This window comes from Sander lucioperca, chromosome 14 (genome assembly GCF_008315115.2).
Source record: "Sander lucioperca isolate FBNREF2018 chromosome 14, SLUC_FBN_1.2, whole genome shotgun sequence".
Taxonomy (NCBI): domain Eukaryota; kingdom Metazoa; phylum Chordata; class Actinopteri; order Perciformes; family Percidae; genus Sander; species Sander lucioperca.
Genome location: NC_050186.1, coordinates 5,412,747 through 5,436,690, shown reverse-complemented (window position 1 = coordinate 5,436,690; position 23,944 = coordinate 5,412,747). Strand labels below are relative to the sequence as shown.

The following is a 23,944-nucleotide window of genomic DNA, read 5'->3' as shown; positions in this document are numbered from 1 at the left end:
TATAAGAAATTAACGTTCAACTTAACATTCTTTTAAACTGACTTTTGTTGATCTGAAATGAAGACAGATTCAGCAACTGCATGGTCTATTTCTCGCTTAAAATGTTTTCAGAAACACGTTTCGGTGAACTATTTTAGTACAATATGAGATCGTATTCTGAACAAGACGCCATGATAGTCTGGCTGTGAATTTCCGGAGAAAAAAGAACCACGTGACACGTTCGTCCAATCAGCTGCTGGTTTTCATTTTCTGTGAAATAATCAGACTGTTGGAAACAATACAGAGCAGCGCCGCCTGCTGCTATGGAGACGTATTACGCTTCGCGTCGTCTCAGTGTGTAAACTGTTTTCCCTTATTCATTGTGTCAGGCTGTCTGTTGCGATGTGTTCATCGCGCTAGTTCATATCGCTATGACGATGAAAATTCGATGTATCGTTCAGCCCTATTGTTTACTTCATTAATGTGTTTACTGTGTTAATGGACTGAAGATGGGAGTAGGATTCGGTATTCGATTTTGGATTCGGCAGAATCTTAGCCAGTGGATTCAGTATTCGACTGAACCCAAAAAATCTGGATTCGGTGCATCCCTGTACTCATCACACTGTAAGAAACTTGAGAGGGATTGATAATGATACATTTATTCCAGGCCTGCTGGTTATAATGCAAAACTAGATAGAGCATACAGCAACATACTTTACCATAGTTTAACATGGTGTAAGTCCTGTGTACGTCAATAAAGTTCTAAAGTGTTAAAATCTATGACCAATGTTAATGTAGAGTGAATTTTAGGTAAAATATCCTTTGTGAGCAAGGCTCTTATCCACAGTGATTCCTCCATCTATCCCTAGCAATGAGTGTGACTGTTTTTGTGTTTGACTGTTTGAAGGTAATAATACTTTGTCCGTTTGCCTGCTGGCGGATAATTTCATTCTGGAACTCAACTAGCCACTCCATGCAGAACAGGAGTTGCACCGTTGCATCTGGCATGCAAACAGTGGACCATGTGCTCCATGCTTACGCCATCTCCACGGCAGAGGACCGGCTGCCGAACGTTATGGACGACCAGCGTGAATCCCTGGCATCCATCTACGTATGATTTCCAGAACTGCGGCGGTGGTACTGGGGTTTGACAAGACCAGACTGAGCCTGTCTTGGTAAGAGAGGATAGGCCAGTGTGTATGATAATTCTCAAGATAGAAAAGAATTGTTTTCAGGGTTGACAACTTTCCCAAAGGACCCATATACTGTAGCTCAGCCATCACATCCTTTGTAAAAAAAAATAAAATAAATAAAAAGAGTTAAATAATAGTGCATATAGAACTAGACTGTATGTAAATTGGGTAACTTTACTGGAAAATAATTCCTTTTTCATACCAACAGTTCACCAGTTCTAAAAACTAGATGAAAGGAATACACCCCCTACCAATTTAGAACAGATAAAGTGATAACTGAAAAAAATAACATGTTTAGGTACAAGATAAAATTAACCAGAATAAAATTGATGGAATACAATAAAGCTTGTCATTAATATTTTTACAGGAAACTATAATGAATCAATCTTTGAATTGGGTGTCTTGTGGATGCATGGGTATTTTCGTCGTACTTCTACTGTTAACCTTGCAATTGCCGCGACAAAATATAAATTGATTGCCATCAATATAAAGTTTTCCAGAGCAATCCCATCTTTCTTCATAATATCATAAAACCATTTGCAGTATTTTCTTAACAGTCTGATAAACCTTCAAATTTACACCATTCTCTAATTTTTTAAAGGCAGTGAAAAATGTTATTCAGCTTCTGTGTGATATGCCGCTGTCAAGCAAATAAGATAAAACCAGATCCATAAAGTCCCGATGACGCAGATTAATTGAGTTTTGTTAAATAAAAACAAAGGATTGTTTTTCTCCAAAATTTGTACTTAGATAGTTGCGTATTTAGTCATGAATACTTGATGTTGAAAAATGGGCTTGAACACAGGGCAGTTTTGAGTCTGCACGCCAACTAAGAGGTTTTGTGGCACTACTGCAACGTCTCACTACTTCTCCTTGGCTCCTGATAGATAACAGTCATTATTTGCACAACCACAAGAAGTTCTTGTCAGGAAATGAAAAGATTGGCTGTTTTTAAGTGTTTGAAGAAACAACCTGGGGTATTGTTTTTCTGGTAAGTCTTTTTTTTTATGTATGTATGGGCATGTTTTCAGTGATCAATCGTGTTACACTTAGCACCACTGAGTGCACTAATTTTGCTAGACCAGTTCTACAATCATAGCTAAGATAATCTTAACCTTTGTTTAATTACAACCTCTGATTAAATCTTCCACTCACATACAGATTAATTTGTGAGGAGAAATAAAGGATTGACTGCCTGTTGCGTTAAAAAGACAATGAAACCTTTCACCTCAGCATATTAGTATATTTGAAACACTTACTGACATTGTACAATGTATTGTATTACATTGTATTAAAGCCTATTTCAATCAAGTTGCATAAGCACATTAGGTAACGAAATGATTTGTTTGTTTCATATCGGATTTTCTAAAAATCTAATTATTAAGTAGTACTATGTGAATTTTACTGCCCACAATAAATCTGCAGTATTAGTTTGTTTAAAATCATGTTCTGTTATTTGTTGTATTTGGAACATACATAAACATACACCACTGTCTGGGTAAAAACTGAAAAGGGGAGAGAAAATGCAAATAGTCTGGGTATTAGACGTGTGCACATGTGGGTGGATATATGACAGCGGAGATATGTGTGAGCATGTCTGTCTCTGAATATGACAGGCTGGCGTAAACGTCTGGGTGGTGGCAGCAGGAAAGAAGGCATGTTGACAATTGTGAAAGCTTTGGGTATTGTGGTGAGGTATTCCCTTCAACACTCAGGAGACCATGGAAGGTTTCAAGCTTGGTGCAGTAATACGTTTTCGAGAAAACCATCTGTCATAAGCTTTATATCTCACTGCGAATGCGGCCCATTGAACAACATCTCTGCGCAACAGCTTGATCCATGGTCGCTCCTCCCCCTTTCTGCTCCCAGTCCATTTCCCCCTCCCCTTCTCTCCACACCTGCCCCTCCAATCATGGATGGTCCTGGATGATGGTGACTTCACCAAGGCCAATATCAAATGCATTACTCTTAGGGTCAGAGCGGAGGTTGGTCAGATATCGGTTTCAAGTAATACAGTGCATTTTACAGCACACAACATCTTCTTAAAAAGAAGACCTTGCAGTACATGGAAGATAGAACATTTTTAAAACTGAAGGTAATGTAAGTCGTGGATCCACTGTGACATTTCATTATCCCTTTGAGAAATATCATAGGAAAAGAAAACACTTTGTCCTGATAGAATAACATGGCTGGTGTATTTTAAATACATATACCTTATGCTTGGATTCAAGACCACATTTTTATTCAGCATAATTGTCAGGCATAACCTTTAGATAATACTGACTGACCTTTAGCAAGCCTTACTCTTTGGGTAATCTAACCCATCAACATTAAAACATTTACCATGTGGGGGACTGATAAAGCTTACCTAGCTTTGATGATAGCACACGGGTAGCATCAATTTGCAGATACAAATCAGAAAATAAGTTTGCATTAGCAATTATCCCTGAGTATTTGTAATTGCCCACGGGGATGCAGGGGAAGAATATGATTATATGCCATATACTGCACTACAGTCAGTTTTTAATTGAGGGAAAACTGGCATTTAATTAACAATTGACCAAAAGGAAATGAATTTTATTGATTTGTTTGCTAAGGAACAACATTCATCTATGCATGTGCAGCTCACTAGCTCAGTCCTTGGAGGGAAGGGACAGAGTTGTTTGTCAGCAAATATTGTAGCAAACACTTTGAATTCTATGGTGAGCATTCAATATGAGGACACGTGCCTTCAGGGAAGTGAATGAGTGGCCTGGGTAAAAAAAAAAAAAAAAATCTATATACTTCAAATCCTGACACTTATTAGGACAACCATGTCTTGCAAACTTAAGTCCTGCTCTTATTGACAGCGGATACCAATGTAATGTTGAAATTCAGAGATGACTAAAGGCTATTACTTTTTGTCATATTTTGTCAGGTTATGTTACATGTTCTTAAAAGGTCTCATGGCATGAAAATTTCACTTTATGAGGTTTTTTAACATTAATATGAGTTCCCCCAGCCTGCCTATGGTCCCCCAGTGGCTAGAAATGGCGATAGTTGTAAAGCGAGCCCTGGGTATCCAGCTCTGCCTTTGAGAAAATGAAAGCTCAGATGGGCCGATCTGGAATCTTGCTCCTTATGATGTCATAAGGAGGAAGATTACCTCCCCTTTCTCTGCTTTGCCCGCCCAGAGAATTTTGCCCACCTATGAGAAAGAGAGCGACATCATGGCTTGCAAAAAAGCAAAGTGGAAGTTGGTCAAGGCCACACCTCCACCTTGCCCCCCCTCTCTCCTCCTCGATACCATTTAAAGCTACAGACACAGAAATGTCATATCCTAAGGAAAGCTCATTGTGGGACTGGCTCTAGTGGCTGTAATTCTGCACCAAGGCTGAATTTCGGGAAAGAGACTTCAGATACAGTATTAGGGGACCACTAAGGTCTATATAAAAGCATCAAAAAAGCAGTATGTCATAGGACCTTTAAATGAAAAAAACAAAAAGACTATTATTTAACATGATTATAATCTGACAGAGAAGCATGAACATCACATGCTCATAACCTTGAACAACAGTCAGTATTTTGTTGCTGAATTGTGCTTTTGCTGTTCATCAGCAGTGGCAGATACAGAAACCACATGGTCAGCAATAGCTCTGAGGACTCGAGGTCACGCAGGTCCCGGTAAGCTTGCTATATTTTGACAATTTAGTCTGGTTCCATGTTAACTGCAGTCACAGCTATGATTCGTTAATGCATTATGATTGAAATTAATTTTTATTTTTTGCATGGAACTAAATTGATGCACTATAAGTAGGACTGAGAGGCAACCTAGCAACAGTGAAAATGCCTTTTGTAATGAGCCTCTCCTCCATCAGGAACATGGTTGTTTTTTATATGAAGTGGTATTAGGAATAGACAATCTTGCCTGGTTTGAAACTGGTGTGGGCCAGACTGATGAGAGTAATGACCTACATACATTTCATCTTAATAATTACTGCCTTTTTTGTTTTTTTTGTTTGTTTTTAAGACCTGATTCGTCTCATTACTCAAGAATAAATAATATAGCTGTCATTTTTGTTTTTTGACATAATACATGCTATTTTTATTTGTAATATATTCATGGATTCTGCCAAATTAAACAAAACTTCACAAAGTGAATTTTACAGTGTAAAAAAGTTGAGCAAAAAATTTAACACTGTCAGCCGCTGCAACAGTGTGAAGCCAGAGGGCAAAGTTAAGACACAGAAACACTGAATAAAACAGCTGCAATTCCAACTGTGCTTTAACTTTTTAGGGTAAACAAATAGATTTTTGATTGCTGCATTTCAACAACCACACACACACACACACATGCCTCACAACTACTTGTTAGAAGGCTGCTGGGTGGGTGGCGGGGATGGTTCATTGCAGATTTCATCACAAGCAGAACTATGTGGGTGGAGGAGCATGTCTGGAGTATGAAAACAGTGCCAAGGTTGTAGCTCATAACACTGGGTAAACACATGGCAGTGACACACAAGTGCTCATGCAATTACACACACACACACACACACACACACACACACACACACACACACACGTTTGTGTACTGGCAAGATGCCTGAGTTGAGCAAATGGACAAGAGCATTTTCACCACCACCTAATTTTAAATCTAATGATCAGACCTGGGACTGGACCCAGGTCTGATCATTACAGTCGAAATTAACTTACCATACGTGGCCCCAAACCTCCTGTTTATCCTCCCTTTAATTTATTTTTACCTCTCTCTGTCTCTGCTCTGTGTAAAGTGCTGTGAGCTACACAGCAGTAAGGATCATGGACTAGAATAGAGTTAAAGTGATAATAAACCTCTAAGTGCTTTCTCTCTTTTCATTACCTTGGCTGCATTTCATGACAATAATATGTTGTATGTTGTAAAGGATAGGTAAAAACACCCAAAGGAGAGTGAGAATAAATACAGCAAATTAAAAGTAAGTAAAGATGACTGATCTCTCGTCTCTCTCTTGATGGGTCTTGAGCTTGTGTTGACTGCTGATTAGACTGACAGAGCCATTCTAACTGACTCACTGAACCGGCTTCAAAGCAGCCTGTGTGTGCAGGGTGTTTGTGTGTGTACAGTGTGTGTCTGCATGGCGTGTGTGCTCGGATGCTTGCTTTTATGTATGAGTGTGTGTTTGCATAAATGAGCAGTCCAGTCATTCATCATGGTTTCATTTCTCAGCTTCATGAATAATGTCAGTGTGTATGAATCTATCTGATGTTCCACAGTATAGGACTGCGGTGCACCTTCGGAGAGCTGTATTCATTGTAAATCAAAATTAATCAATTCAACTGAATCAATTCATTGCACCAAATGCCATGTGTATTTTGTAAAACTGCACATCCCACTAATATAGAAATGATCAAGGATGTGTTTGAACGCTTGTTAATAAAGCAGGACGAATGTCAAAAATTTGAATCTTCTTTCCTCATACTCATGTAAGGGTAATGGGGCATTGAAACTACTAAAAATGTGCACTTTGAATCGAATTTTAAGAGAAGAATCTGAGTACTTTTCACAGCAAAAACAGTTGGGTATCAACAATTATTTAACCATTAACTGGCAAATATCTGTATTTCACTAGATGGAAACAATGCTAATAATACTGTAGGCACAAATAACATCTGGTTTAATAGAAATATCTCTTAGATTCAGCCTAGATATGGGCCAAGCAAGTAAATGAAGTATTTTTTACTGGCACGACCTTAAGACCTGCCATGGCAATTAGAGAACAAAGCTAATCCTAGCTGAAAAAAGTACTTTATTAGTTGATTGACAGAAAACTAATTGGCAACTATTTTGATAATTGATGAATCGTTCAAGTCATTTATTGAGCAAAAATTGTAAATGTCCTCTGGTTCCAGCTTCTTCAATGTGAGAAGTGGCTGAATTTATTTGTCTTACATGATATTTAACTAGGGCTGTGATGGTATAGCTTTTTTTCTTACGGTGAAGAAGCAATGTATCACTGCGGTATGGCGGTTAACCGCAAACACCTTACGAGAGTAGCATAAATTAGAACGAAAATGGCAGGGTGCCTTAAGTGAGTGACGTCAGTGCCCATATGGTCGCGCAAGGAGAGCGAGCGGTAACGGAGAATAGCGTGCTCAGTGCTGCTTTGAATGACTCTCTCAATGTGAGAATCTTTACTGTGTTTTGCTGTCATTTACAGCCACACTGCTTTCTCTCCTCTCCACTGATCTATTCCACAGACAGTTCAGAAAGAAAAAAAAAAAGTTTGCCGACAATGCCGAGTGCAGACACAGCGCAACGGTCTAGCAGCTGAGCAGACAGAGAGCAGAGAGGGTAACTCGGCAGTCCGCTAACTTGTTGCTCTCTGTACCAATATAAACTGAAATTTAACCGTGCGGTTTTGCCAGGATTAAGCTAAAGAGAAGGAAACTCTGCTAGCTGCTAGGCTAAACTGCAATGGTAAAAGAAGGAGAAATGTCTTTGCCTTCCTTACTGTGTATTATATTAAACGTTACCTGTAGAAATAATTCATAATAATCTGACACACAAAAGAAATCCCCCATATAGCCTATTTAATGGACTGTCCGTCCTCTTATGCAAAGCTGAAGTGACGAGCAATTTAAGTATTTTTTCTCCGTAATCTCTTGAATATAGGATAGAGGACAGTCAATGAGGATAACTACACAATGATTACATCTGTTCTCCTGTAACTTCTCGCCAGCAAAAACTTTTAAAAAATATGATGATGGTGTTGATGTCATCACACCGGTAGTGGCACGTCACCGCCGGTATTGCGGTGATGCGGTTATCGTCACAGCCCTATATTTAACCAAATGTTATTTGGACAAAACAAGACAATAACACCAGAGGTTTTAGGAGAAATGTTTGACTATTGTCTGACATTTTGTATACTAAGCATTTATCTGGTACAATTCTTTTAATATAGACTAGAGCTAAACTAAAAATTATTTTCATTATCGCTTAATTTGCAAACTATTATTAATTAAATATTAAGGGTAGCCTATAAAAATTCCCATAACAGTTTCCCACAGCCTATAATGCCATCCTTAAATTGGTTTAAACAATCCAAGCACAATGGTATTACATTTTAATGATCTAAGCCATACCACACAGAAACACCAACTTTTTTTTCTTTTGCTTGTAAATGACTTAAATGATGAAACAATTATCAAAATTTTTGCCGATTAATTTTCTGTCGACCGACAAATCAATTAATCGACTAATTGTTTCAAAGCTAATAAAGACAACATGGATCTAGGCCTACATCTTGAGCTTTCCTAAAACGTTCTTTTGCGGCACATTCATTTTTTTAATACCATGTTCTAACAATCTAAGTTCTAATCTATGTTAAATTGATAGACATATTTACCCCAATAACGACAGACAAGGGATGATTTCTATAGCAACAACTCATTGCAACTGAGGATAAATCTAAACATGGCACCAATTTGACCACTTTATTTCACCAACCCGAGATAGCACTTCACTCATTCAAGACACAGCTTGTCAAATGTCAGCAGTACTGAGGAAGAACTTCCTTCAAACACTGGTGTCTGTCACCACCGAGACTGGATAAAGATTGAAAGGATTTCAAAGAGGCAGAGTTCCCATATGTCCTTAGCAAAGAACAATACCTCAACTTTGAAAACAGCTCTTGCTCAGAGTGAACATCGTTCGCTCAAAAGACTGACAACAATGTCGCCGCAATGTAAGGATAAAGAAACGACAGACGGATGACAGCCCTCAGCTGTCTTCAAATCAAGGCTTTCTTTCATCCTTGGGTTTGAAAACGAAGAAAAGGGACAGAAAAGATGGATGGAGTTCAAGAATGGCTGACAGATGGACATTAGAGATGCAGGGCCCGCCCCTAGCAGTCGTAATTAAGTTACATAATTGCACAGATAATGATTCAGTCTGCCTTCAAGTCATAACACTCCATGACACAGCAGAGAATAATTTGTCATTTGCCTGCCTTACTGCAAATGTCATTCCACAAAAAAAATGTTTTAGTGATGTCTGCAACCAATGAATAAAGACTTTACAGAAGTGGTGAAAGGCTTCATTGCTGGTGGGTATTACAGTCCCCACGGTTACCAATGCGTCTTTTTATTATAAAAATCTATTGACAATGCTCTATATTTATACTATGCCTCTGTAACTCAGGGTTTGTACAAGAGTACACAGACCAATATAGAAAAACAGCCTCCTAAAACTCATGGCTGTTTTATAGACACTTGCCTTACAAGATGACAAAACAGGCACTACAGTTAAGACTATCCACTAAAAGGCTAACACCCTAAAACACATATATAATAAGGGTTTAGTATTTGTAGAGCTGTCAAACAGAAAACCACAACAAGAAATATGGATTTGTTGACTGCAGTGTGTTAACAGTGCATTATACATTGCAATGCATTGAGAAACCGCATGCAGAGACTTAGTTAGTTTACTACACTATGGGTACTTTCGGATTCCACTACAGATGCCAAGACAGGTGTAAGCTGTAATACTGTGTCAGGATTTGTAGTTTATTAAGCAGACAGGATGTCACAGTTTTGAACTCATAAAAATAGTTTATATTATTGATGATGTGCAAGAAGAAATGCATGTGGTGGATAGTAATGTGGTGAGGTCATTAGTGCAATGGCTGCATCAAATCCAGAGGCGGCAGAAAGACTGTGGATCCATCAAAACCAATCTCTCCACTAAGGCTTAGTCCACACGTACACAGGTATTTTTGAAAACAGGGTTTTTCCTCTTTCATTCTAAAACACACCCCATCCACACAAGTTCTCTTTTTTTTTTAAATGCTGTCCAAATGAAAAACGCAAAAACACAACTGAATGCTGTCAAAAACTGAAATGCTAAACCAACAGGTGGCGATACAAACCTAAATTCATGTTGGTCAATCACGCAAAGAAGGAGAATATGTTGGCCAATCAGAAGCCTGAAATAAAAGCTGTTACCGGACATCACAGGCCAAAAAACTCAGTTTTCCCTGTCTACACATCAACACTAAAAGGAGAGTTTCTAAACTTATTCACCCTGGAAGGAGTTTTACAAAAGATCCAATTCAGGGACCTCAAATGCAGTTTGCATGTGGACGAAAGGCCAAAATGCATAGAAAAAGCTACTTTAAAAAAAACGTGTACATGTTGACTGAGTGTAAGAGGCAATGAACTCTTAAAATCTGAATATAACGTTGTTTTTGCAGTAACATTCTAATGAAAAGAATGATGGCAGGACTTTCTCTTAAGATGGAAAACTGACTCTAGCCAACAATCTCAGTTTACACCACTGTGCACTCCAGGCCATACCAACTGCACTCACAGCTTTTACCATCCTCTCTGTGATGAAGGTATCCACTGAAACACGCACACAGAACTCATTCTCAACTCTCTTAAAAGCATCTGGCTCTGGGGCTCAGCTGTTAAGAGTGTGCACCCCATGTAGTCCTTGGCAGGGGCCCAGGTTGGAATCTGACCTGTGGCCCTTTGCTGCGTGTCATCCCCTCTCTCTGCCATCTTTCCTGTCTGTTGTTGTACAATTTGTTCAATCGTCAACCCAGGTTTTGTTGCCATCCTTGCCAGATGTTTTCTGTTGTGAGTCATGTTTCACATTTTTATTTCTTCATGACTTTAACCTTACTTTAGGTTAGCCAGGCTTAATGTAGCTATGTCACTGTAACTCTAAGTGTTAACTTGACTATTGAACAGTCTGTTGACCATTTCAGGTAATGAACAAGTGAAATCAAATTTTACATTACTATTAAATCAATGAGGGAAAACACAAGACACTCTTTGGTCTATAATGTATTTGTATCCTGTGACTTATGCAGTGTTTGAACTATAAATGTATGCAGTGAACTGTTGGCGGTCTTTCATAACTGTGTTTTAACAAGCATTGACTCTGACATCAGTGACAATGGCCATAGATCCTCTCTCTCGGTAAAGACAGAGAAAGAAGTAAGAGACTCCCCGGAGGACACATTTGTTGACTAGGCTTCAGACTGAGCATGTATCATGAATGAAAAATGACTGAAACTCCTCAGTCTCTCATCTTGACACTCATGCAAGACATTATGTATGTGTTTGCAATATACTGGAGGTACAGACACACCATGAGCCTTTAGAAGGTCTAACTTTCTCAATGCCTGTCCTTGGCTTTGCTTATTCAAGAGCTTTATTTGTGTTTTCATTTGATTAATTTAGGAAGCTCAGCCCCGTCAACAACCTCAATACAGCCAAGACAAAAACTAATCAGTGTCCCAATCATTAAACGTAATGCAGACCCTAAGGATTTCAGTGGATATGTTCCAGATGAGTCTAAAGTAAAACTACGGAGGACGTATAAATGGAGGTAGACAAAGCAAAAACAAAAACAAGGCATCATTAGAATCGTAGTCAATTGCAGTTTGTAGTATCGGCCATGTGAAATTCAGGGGATAACCAATATTACAGTTTTGTCCTATTCAATTAATGATCAACAGATTTTTTTGTACATTTTAATTAAATGCAGTTATACAAACTCTCTCCATTCTTCATCGATGATGGTTGGTAGAATATGGTTCTCAGGAAATTTTAATGTCTTTCCATTTTATGTATTTTTAAGCAACAGCATGTACAATATTTATCATGATGGAGCTTTCACACCACCGCACGGTAACTCACCGCCTCCAGTCATTTCAATGAGGCGGAGGCGGCAGAGGTGAAGCGGTTTTGATCACAGCAGTATGGGATTGAAGCAGTTGCGTTTCGCCTTTTTGGGAAACGCTCTTGAAGGTAGGCGGTTGTCAGGGTGGTTGCTGCTTGGCGTTGTGAAACCAGCTTAAATGTTGTCATTTGATCTATTTGATATAACAGGTCCAATGTGTAGGAATTTCTCCCATCTAGCGTTGAGATCATATATCGCAATCAACTCTCTCGCACCACGCAGTTCAAAGTATGTATTACAGCTATGGTAGCCTTCACACTTCAAAAAGCCGGTCTCTTGCTCTTTTCAATATCATTTCTCTTTTTCTGGGCGAAGAAGACTCCTGTCCTCAAGCCAAAAGGAATACTTGGAATTGATGGTGGAGGTAAATATTCATGAAAAAGGACAAGTTTGTGAACGGGCAACACAGATTTTGATAATGAACAAGTAAACATGATACACACTGGACCTTTAACCTGAGTGAGCGTCGAGTTAATTTTGTTTTATGAAGAATACAACCTGTTTTCATAGATAAACAGTTACTTTTTACCATTATTTTTACTTAGAATATGATTATGATCCTTCTGTTTGGTAGATAGTATGTACACTGTTTACTATTGGGAATAAACATGATGCATATTTATTCGTATTTATTTCCACATTATTGCTAACATGTATGAATACAAGTATGTAGTTTTGTCATTTAGGGGGATTTCCAGTGTTTACAAAACCAAGCAAGCCTAGTTTTGCAGCATAGAGCCTGTTGGTAAAACAATAACTGAGAATAACTTAAAGCCATATGTATCATTATGTGAGGCTCTTTTGCATATAATAATATTATTATTATTATTATTTTATTTACATAGCACTTTTCAAGCATTAAGCACAAAGTGCTTTCCAGATTAAAAGATTTACAGGATATGAATTCGGAATCCAAAAAAACCCTACCCCCCATGTCATACAATGTGAGACAATTTATAATTTGAATCTTTCACTTGCAGGTAAATGAAGACATGGATTTGCACACAGACTGCATTTAGTACTCTTTGTGAACAAAAACAGTGGGTATTGGGTTACAACATGAGTGCTGACATGGTCTTATACTAATGACGCAATGCCTGAGGCATACTGACAGGTCTGCCGTAGGGGGCCAGGCCAGAACTCCAGGCTGCCGATGCTTACTGCTGACAGATATTGACTTCTCATGAAGCAAGGCCTTGTGTGGCTGTGTTGGTGATTACCATGTACTGCTTGTTGACATATGAAATGTGTGTCAGGCTTATTCAGAGGTTTGAGGCCCCACACCATGACACTGGAGTAGTTATAGAAACTAAATATCATGGATTCCTTTCATCAATTTTATTTTCCCCCAATTTACGTACTACAGCTAGATTACATGTTCTCATTTCCTACAGAGCTAACTGTGTGCACTCTCTTACTCATACTCGACTCTTTTATTCACAACTCCCTCTTAGCTTCACCCCAAGCTCCTTTACTTGTTCCTGCTTTCTTTGATTATCCAATTAGTCAAAATTTTCTTGGTTTGACTAATTCAAATTGGTTTTCCCTGTCTTTTGTCCCTTTTGGTATCCTGAAATGGAGCCAACCATTTTACCAAAACGATGTACATGTACTGTTCAGGCCAAGCTGCCCAAAATTTGACAGTCAAAAGTCAGAGTACATGTCCAAGACACAGCTGACATTAAGAGTAAATTTGAGTAAAATCCATACATGGGATTCATGAACTTCAATCATGAACCCAACATTTCATCCAACTAGCAGAACTACTTGCACATATTCAATAGCTAGACTTCTATATCCCAACAATACACAAAATACCACACAAATACATTTGACTCAAACACTGAATACAGTAGTTAGTTCAACTAAGAGCAACGAAAATAGGAAATATTATTTCCACAGAGCAGTTGAGTCTGCTCAGTTCACCCACTCAAGAGTTTTTTCCTCAACCAAACTCTCACTACATTCCGGAATTTCCATAACTTAACAAAAATGATCAAAGAATATTCTTTCATTAAATCAACCCACAGAATAATCTTTGCAGCTAGCTTTGGTCTTACCTGCACATCTGTCAGCAGTAATCCTAGTCAGTGCGCTGCCAGGTTGTCATCTGACCTTATGGTAAGTGTGCCGAATATTGAGGTTTATGAGTTATGCCAAGGGTGGGCAGTCCACCACACTTAGGCTGCACCATACCTGTGGACAAGTTATCAGCATACACTGTTAAGTGGAGGTTTAGTTGGATGACTGTGTGTGTAACGTTGCTGACTAAAATGTATCCGTTTTCTTCTATACTGATCCTGATTGTATTAGGCCTACTCTGTGGAAACGACTGTGGCTAAATGTGTAAGTGTAAGCCATTTTGCATCAAAATATCGCATTTTTCTGAGTCACAACTTAGTCGAAACAGAACGTACAAACATCATACACATACTGCTGGAATTGGCACAACTTATCTTTCCAGTGGTATCGGTATTGTCGATCTCCGTTAAGGATAAACATCCGCACTTCGGAATTATATGACAAGGAATAATTTTTCAGATGTTTTATCGTGATAAAAATCATGCCAGCTGATTAGTCCGTACCTTTGTGGTTAAAGTGCCAACAGGAACCGTTAACAGCTATTGCAACATGACCATAATGTTAACTAATATAGGCTTAAAAAGGGCAATATGAAAGGGAGGCGATTTAGTACACAGTTAACTTCCTGTTTGCATCCCCCAAAGCATGATGGGAAATGTACCACCAAACTCAAATCTAGAATTTTGAAAACAGCTTTTTTCCTTTCACATTTTTATTTTTTCATTTTAAACTATCAAAACATGTTTTTGAAAGTAGGATAGGTGATAGAAAATCCCAACAACATGGTTTTATATCCATAGACCCCTAACATTTGCCTCTCCATTCATATCTGCTGTGTGTTACAAACCCGTGCAACTCACATGCCAATGGCATTTCTGAGTAGCCTAACACTAAAAATAGCAATATATGGCATGTGCCTAGATTAGACATAGTGAATATGCCATACATCTGTAAATAAAGGAAGTGAATATTCTGTTATTATGATTGATTTAGGCATATACAGTGACCAGGTGACTGTAGACCAGAAGTGTGACGAGTCATTAACAAACTAACTTGACTTACTAACAGTTAATTTATTAACTGCAGTGTACTGTATTTTATTTGCATTTTATATTTTCTTCAACAAATACAGTACAATCTAAAAGTTGACAAGCTGGCCCTCCTGCTATGGGACTGTTCTTTATATAAGTGAGAACTTGTGATAATGTTCTTCCCCATATAGAGTAGCTTTGGGGCTTCTCAACATCGATGCATCCTTGATAGTGGCACCTTTTGTAAAATAAATGCATTCCAGTACTTTCTCTTAGCTGAGAGGATTGTCACACTATATGTGAGGCTGCAAGGGAAATGCTAATTATCCATTATCAACTATCGTTGCTTATTGAAGTTTCTTTCTTTTATTACTCTTAGTCTATAAAATAAATAACTGGGGCCTCTGGAACTAAACTTGACACATTCTTTTTTTTTTAAAGCCAAATAAAACTTTTTTAGGTTTTGATTTGTGGAAGGACAGAGATAATACAGTGAAATAGATTTACAGTTTGAACATGTAACGTCAGTACAATGCAGTTGTCCTTCCAGACATGATACACAGTAATATACACTTTTATACACTGAATATATATAATAAGCTTCTAAAATTGAATGCAGAGCCAATGTTAGTGGTATATGTGTATCTAGTAAACTGGCAACTGCCTCTTAACTGGCAGTAAATTAATATTATAAAAGAGAAAGACCAACATATTTGCAGGCAACAAACAATATCGTCCAAATGCACATTCTATATTAAATCAGATCATTTTTAAAACATATTTTATGCCATTTCACCTGTCAGATTTTCCACTCACTTTCCAGCAGAATTTGGCCTGCACACCAATAGACATATAATGTAAAATGTGTATTATGTGATGAACCTGGCTCAGATCTCATGCCTACAAAATGTATCCAGTGATAACTGGAGAAATTAATAGGATTGTTATGCAAAAGGAGGATGAAAGATATATTTTCTCAGAGACATTCACAAAGAGTATTGAAGAGGTAGAGATAAGAGGTCAGATACTGAAGCCAAATATCACATCCAGCAAAGCTCTCTGAGGAATCAGTCTGTGATCTGAGCTCCATTTCAAGTTGTGGCTAAATGACACTATAGGACCAATACTGGGGCGGTGAACCATGAACAAAAGGTGCCCTCTGTAACAGTCGTAATGAAAACTCCAGGCTTTGTTGGCATAGGGAGGTGTACTGTATATATAAGTACATTCTTTGCCACTTTGGTGTACAGCAAGTCTCAGCTTTGTAACATAAAAAGTATATATTCCACCAATAAAATAACAGTGAAGATATAATTGTGAAGTTGCCATTAAAAAGTTCAGTTATAAACATTTAAAAAGAACAGTAAAAGGCTCAATTCTGGATACATATATAGTATTGATGGTAAAGGTCAGCTGAGCCCGAGATTCTTTTACTCTGCTGGAAAACCTAAAAAGTGGAACCAATGTACAGCACGATATGTGACTGCACTGCTTGCTGTGACTTGAGTGGAGCAAAAGCTCCAAATATACACAACATCACACAAACTCCAGAGTTTATATTTCCAGTTCCCACTTCAGAGAGAATTTTGTCTATAGCATCTCAGCTCACCTCAGGGATTACAATAGCGTACAGACAAAGTAAACAAGTGCAATGTAGCATCTTTGATCCCAGACAGACAGACAGGAAGACTAAGAGAATAAGGATGGTAAGTAGGTAGGTACTGTAGGTAGCTAACATAACACACAATTCCTGTTGCCAGTTACGCTGTCATAACATTGATTAATGTTGGATTTATCTATTGGAAAAAGGCTGTCTGAGACTTCAATTTGGTATCTGAAACTCAAGAGAAAATAAAGACATTTTGAAGGGTAAATACAGAACTGTATGTAGGACACAGGCGGCAGATAGGAAGAAATGACAGATTATCGCCTTGCAAAAGAAACTAAGTTGACACATTTATCTTAAATTCATAAATAAATAAAAGTCGTGGCTGAAATGAAATAAGCAGCGAAAAGGGCCTTAAACTGTGTGCACTGTAGTGGGAAAAATTGCATTTTCAGTTCTCTGATTAGTTTTTAATGTTAGGAATGAAGGTGATGCAAAAGCCACATCAGTGAGAGCAGGTACTGGAGAGACATATTCAAGGCCTTTGTAATCATATCATTTTTCTGTCTAGAAGTCCTGATCGGGAGCATTGTCACGTCTCACCATTATGCCCTGATTTTATCACTTACCACTGCTTGAGGACAATACACAACAGTGCAGATTAGCAGAGTTGAAGAAAAAAATTCCAATTAATCGGGAGTTTAGTGGGAAAGAGTTTCAATTTAATCTCCCAAAGGAGGAGGCTTCATGCATGTCAGAGTTCAGGGGTTTAAGGGATTGTGGCACAGGCTTACTGCATCTGGACAGGGACAGTTATTGAGTGCACTCGTCCTTGGGGTCGGACAAGGGCTTACGTGCTAGTGATGAGAGTGACAATGGCAGTTGTCCCTGATTGTGTCCTATAGTGTTTGATTTTGCAAAGGAAATGAAAAGGAACGAAAGGAGGGAAGGAATAGTATGGAAGAATGCATTCAACTAATGCTGAAACGATTAGCATTCATTGAATTCAATTAGTGCTTAAAAGGATTCAAGGATTCAAGAATCAAGTGGTTAGTCGACAGTGAATGGACAACAATTTTGATGAATTAATGAATCGTTTAAGTCATTTGTCAGGCAAAAATGACACACATCTTAAGGTCGCAGTTTCTCAAATGTGAGGATTTGCTGCTTTTCTCTACTTCATATTGCTGTTTATTGAAACATTGTTTGGATTTTTTGGTCTGTTGATTAGACCAAAGAAGCAATATAAAGATGTCACCACAGCTCTGGAATATTAGGGTTAGGGTTACAGTCACTGACTGTATTGTTTTTATTACTCTGTTCTCGTTGAACCAAAGTAAGAGTCATATCCACATTCTTGGCACTGAGTTGAGCATGTTCTCAGTTACTTCTTCCGGTTTAAAATCAGCTGTGTGAAATGTGATGCCACATTACTGTGCCAGAAAAAGATGGCTTGCCCAGCTGGGATAAAGTTTTCACTCCAAAAGAATTTAAGTATCTCAGGGTCTTGCTCATAAGTAACATTGACGTAGACTTTATTTTTGCTTTGCAGTCAGCAAACTACTGTAGGGCTGTACTTGTGGTTGTGTTGATTAAGTTTCGACATTCATGCATATTTTTGTCATTATGCTTAAAATCTTGGATTATCCCCTTTCGCTCCATGGCTGTGAAGGACACAGCCCGGAATAGTTGTTATTTGTGTTATCAAAATTCAGCTTGTGTCAGCCCATCAGGTTAATTAATTCAGGGCTGATGAAAGCTTTCTCTCCATATGTTCACATGTACAAGCAAATGTAGCCAAAAACAGTTCAGATTGCACTCCACAGATTCACTCCTGCTGTTTATTGTTGTTAATTATGTTTGACACAAGGTCTTAAAGTCACAGCAGCCTGTCATAAAAGTGATATCTTTTGGTAAAACTATTACAAATCAATAATGTAGAGACCCTGTTTTATTATTTGTTTAACTGCCAAACAGACTTTCAAAAGTTAGCAGTGTTAATTAATTGCACTAGATCCAGCATACCTGTCTTTATATTACTGATGTCATCTGTTAACGCAAACAGATCAGGACCTTTCTTCTCTCCCTTGTGCTTCATCTCTCCCACACTCCAGTAGGTGGTACTCTGTGCAGAAGTGCAGGGTCAGTTGCTAAAGCCAAAATATCCATGCTCCTCTAACAACGTTAACTTGGTGTTGATTATTTTATGTTCTACAAATTTGAATCCCTCTTTGTACTTTTGTGCAATTCAATAATTCACTTCATTGCCTCTCTCCTCTTACTATTCTCCTTGTACTTTATTCTTTTTCTATTACACATGAGACTGAGAACTTTGACTCAGACATCTTTAACTTGGTTGCACACACAAAATTACTCTTCAGTAAAAGTAACTGAACCACGTCTTTCCTTCCATGCGACTGTGTCTCATATTTTAAACGTCTTTTTACATTTTTCTTTGTACAATAATTGTATTACTTAATCCCATTGTTATGAAGCCCAGAAATAAATGTTTCATCACACTATTATAGTTATTATTTTATCCATACATTCATCTCCTAAAGATGTTCAGTATTGAGAGGGACTGAGAAAAAGAATCATCAGTTGGGCTGAGATGTCTTTTAAATAATCTGTACACATAGATCATGCATGTTTATTTGCTGCAGCTTCTTTTCCCTGATCATTCTATTGCTATAAATGCATGCACCCATGCACACATTCATATGTGTCATTTCAAAGAAATGTGTGTTTGAGAACCTAAAGGGGGCTGCTCCTTGGGACATTTTCAGGCAAGGGATTTTTGCTGGCTCTGCAGAAGGCACACAGTCATGATTGAGTGGTTTTCCTTTGGATCAATAATCCTGGACTATGCAGCATCAAGGACAACAACACATTCCTAGATCTCCGCTAGCCATCTCCAACACCTGCATCAACCCCTTCATGGTGAAGACAAGGTCCCATGGTTAAACGACAGACACGTTGCACAGTCACGATTAAGCACTGCACACAGAGATGGTAAAAACAAGTTCTCATTAGTCAACCATTCCCTGTTCTGCTATCTTGCCTGGAGCTACTCTCGCTGCACATGCTTTGAATACATTCACACACCTCACATACACACTCATAGAGATGTTCAAACATGTTCATTCTAATTCAAAAATATATTTGACATGGAATTTGATTTCATTTTAATGGCATGTTTTATGAGACTACTGGACATCTCCTGAATAATTACACAGAGCTGTTTCATATTAATGCTTATTTGTAATCTACTTTAGTGTAGCCCTTAGCTGATCTCCCTGGCTAGCTAACTGGCTGGTTGGGATGGATTTTATGCAAGCAGTGTGGGAGGTTTACATATTATCAAACTGCCTTCATGGCCTGCAGTTCATCTGCTTGCTTGTTTATCTGCTTATCCCTTGCCATTACTGTAATTAGGTATTTGTACTGTAAGCTACAACAAGGGCTCAGAACAGCATGTGAAGACTGAATGATGATAGAATGATGGTAAATAAGGCAAAAGCAGAATGGACTTTGTGTACAGCACACTCTCTGAAGAGAAATAAGTCAGGGCCCTGGCAGCAGTGAATGCTGTAATTGCTCCCTTCAAAGAGCCCCTGCCTTGCCAGGACACAATGGACTGACCTTTTTGTGATTGTAAACCTCTATTAATGGTGAACCACAGCGGTCAAAGCCCTGGCCTTCTCCTTTATACTATCCCACGCTGTTGTCATCCAAATTATGTAATTCAAGTATTTTTACACTTTCTCAATTATTTTATGAGGCAGAGATCTATGTTATTTCTATTGAAACAACACTCAGTTTTGTTTTCCTACTGTTCATGCTGTGTCCTTGTTTGAGTCATTTTGGTAAAGAAGAACACACTCACTGGCTCAGATATTCACCATCTGGCAGTTCTTTGAAAGAGTGACAGTTTTTGACACAGTTGTTTGAATTACTAATTTGCACTGTAAGTACTGTAAGGGGCCACGGGAAATGCAATTTTAATTCACAATTGCAGCATTTACGGAATTGTTTGTCATTATGTGTTTGAAGGCAATACATATGAGCTGTTGTTTGAGCTCTAATTATAACTTTCTGCTTAATAAACTATAACAAATTTTCTTTATTAGCTGGTAATGGTGCTTACAATCAACGTACTGACTGTTCCACTGTAATATTTTTCAATTCTAAAAGTAACTGCACAAAGACATTCATAGACATTAGCAATACCCATATCAAGAAGAACATGCTAAGCAGTAATGGGTTGCTCAACCATAAGGTCCAGCCACAAGTCTTATTTTAAGTAATTAGATCATAAAAAATCACTTTTGCACTTTTGTTTCTCTCTAAAAAAAATCATAGATCATCACAATGTGTTATTTTCTGTTTTGATAAAGGAAGGGGCATGCAACATCAAGGTTGAGACGGTGCTACTCATTCATTTTCATCACCATCCATTTTTTTAGCCACTGAAAGCATTCAAGAGGCAATATGCTAAGAATGGTGAGCTATTAACTTTGCCAACATGCCTTGGACTACACTGAACACCAGATGCCACTGAGAGATACTGCTAAATCAATGACGCGGTGTGGTTAACTGAGGTAGAAGTGGAGCGAAAAGTACTGTTTGCTCATAGCTACTGTATAGCAAACAGACAGGCCAAGCAATATTATATGAGACAACTTCATTTTGTGTCTTAATTCAGAGACGGCCTCTTTCAAAGTCTACATTTCAAGACTACATATAACAAGTCAACAAGGCTGTTCCAAAGGCTTCATATGCGGCTGAGAAATTCAGCCTTCTGTTGTCCAAATCTGAAGGGCACAAGCATTGTCAATATTCCAAAATCCATTTTTCGTAAGCCAATCCACAGCGATTTGAAGTGTGAAATAGGAGGGGAAAAAAGATACAAGAAGGAGCTTCCTTAGCTTCATGAAAAATGTCAAATATCATCAATCATAATCTTTTGCTTGATATAAAAATGATATAAAACTGTACCAACACAGGATACAATACTCTAGGTAAATGTATTTATTAGGGCTGTCAATCGATTAAAAAATGTAATCGAATTAATTACATACTCTGTGATTAATTAATCTAAATTAATCGCATACATAATTAACGGTGCCTGAACCGATACTTTAATGAAGTTAAAAAAAAAAGAAAAAAAAGAAAGGTACAACAGTTGGCGATATTAAAGAACTTGTTTATTGCTAAGGCCATATGGTCAAAATTAAATGATTTAATAATAATGTAATAACTATAACAATAAGTTATTTCACTAGTAAATTGCTGTTGAACGACAAAAACAACCACCAGATGGGAAAAGGACATTTAACAATAACTTCGAATGCACCACGAGGCTGTAAATTACCAGTTTCTTTGAACGCACCGTCTGTGTTTTTCCTACGTTGGTAGCTGCAGATTGTTACACCCCGGCTTTGAATCCTCTACAGTGAAATACAGACAAACTTTACACCGTTTAGCGTTAGCTGTCAGCATTTTAACCGTTTTTAATCCAGCTACTAGTTTGCGGTAGGCTAACGTTAGCTGCTGTATAGTGTTACCTAGCGTCACGTGCAGCGGTGTTTGTGTTGCCTGTAACGTCTGTTTCAGAACATCAGAGAGAAGTGCAGACATATCAGTGGCACCAGATTTCAGTACCCAACCCTATTCAGGAAGAAGATTTGTATAAGTAAATGTTCCAATCAATGATCCAGGCAGCACATTCTCGTCTCCCTCCTTCATTTTACAGTCCAATGGTGGCTAGAACGGCTCCGGGTCAAACGTCAATATGGAGTGGATTAATCTGCGTTATTTTTTTTTTAACACGTTATTTTTTCTCCGATTAATTAATCGAAATGAACGCGTTATTTTGACAGCCCTAGTATTTATCGCTTGCTGGAAACACCCGTGACTCAAATGTAATAAGTCTTTGTGATTACTGTTTCTGAAAACTCATAAAACAGTTTGGTGCTTTCCATTCAAAGTCATGAGTCTGCCACCTCTATCAGACTTGAATTATGAGCTGTCACCAAGTCACACACACTGAAACTTTAACACATCCTGACACAGAGCGGTCAGCAAAGCATTGATCTTAGAGCCAGAGCAAGCTGTTGGTCTGTTGACCAAAGCATCACAACATTATTAAAATCCAGGACTACATCTGCTTAATCTGACATATGATGAGGATACACTTCTAGGTTCTTTCTTTTTATGTTGGAAACTTTCCCTTACATTTGAAAACTAGTCAGTACATACTTTAAAACTAACCGGATTAGATAAAATTGCAGCAAATTAGAGTCCACAAAGCGTCAAAGGTCACTTGATTTCTTCTTTGGGGATGGAATTTTCCCAGCAGGAGTCCAACATGCCTTCTAAAACCCAGTCACCCAGATCGGATTAGCCCATTTCAATTTCCATGATTTGAATGGATAACAGATAGTCCAAGTGGCTCTCCTTTTGTGCTGGAAAGGATGTTTACCTCCTAGGGTCTCCAGTTCAATCAACCACTTCTGTGATTTGTTAAGTTTACCAAACAAGTGAAATTGTGTAACTGGGAGAAGCACCCGTATCAACAAATCTAGAAAAATAATAATGTGCATGAACCATGAACTACAGACAAGAGACTGAGGGCTTGCATTGGCCTTCACAGTCCCCACAATTGAATATTACTAAATATCTGTGGTTATATCTCAAAGGTGCAGTGCATACAAAATAACCTACGCATATTTCTGAACAAGAGACGTTCTGCAGTAAAATGTGGAGAAAAAACACTGAAGAAAAATGAATAGTCTATAAGAAACTACAAGGCTGTGGTGATGTCGTGTTCAAGAATTGCTCCCTACAGTGGTTGAATAAACTACTTTTCACTTAGAAATCTACAAAATCCACAATTGTCCATGGTGACAAAACTTTTATGTAAATATAACATATTTCCTTAGCTACTGTGTACTTGCATTTGTATTTTCTCTGCATTCTTTGTGTGCCTTCCTTTTTGCACCTGCTGCTTATGTGCACTCAGTGCATTGTACATCAGTAGATTTACTCCAAATAGCACGGCTCCCCCCTACTGCCAGTCACCCCCTCTATTTTCTGCATGTTACGTGAGTAGCATTGATGTAACATCCCCAGACACTGCCCTGGGTTTTTTTTATTCAGGAGGTATAGGGCTTCTAAGTAGCCATCTATCAGAAAAGCAGCGCCCCAAAACCAGTTCTAATTGTGCTCAGACTCTCTGGTGGCCACTGCCAATGCTGCATCAGATTAAGTGTATGACCAACTCCTTAATTTCCAATCCATTGTTTTGTGAGCGCTGTAGCCT

At 38.2% G+C, this 23,944-nt stretch overlaps 1 long non-coding RNA gene across 1 annotated transcript; it reads left to right on the top strand.

Annotated features, from left to right (window-relative positions):
* Window positions 1–439: 439 nt before the first annotated feature.
* LOC116054853 lies at window positions 440–13,674 on the top strand. The gene is made up of 3 exons (XR_004106162.1): window positions 440–589; window positions 11,602–11,607; window positions 13,663–13,674. It is a non-coding gene; the product is annotated as an uncharacterized LOC116054853 (long non-coding RNA).
* The last annotated feature ends 10,270 nt before the right edge of the window (window positions 13,675–23,944 follow it).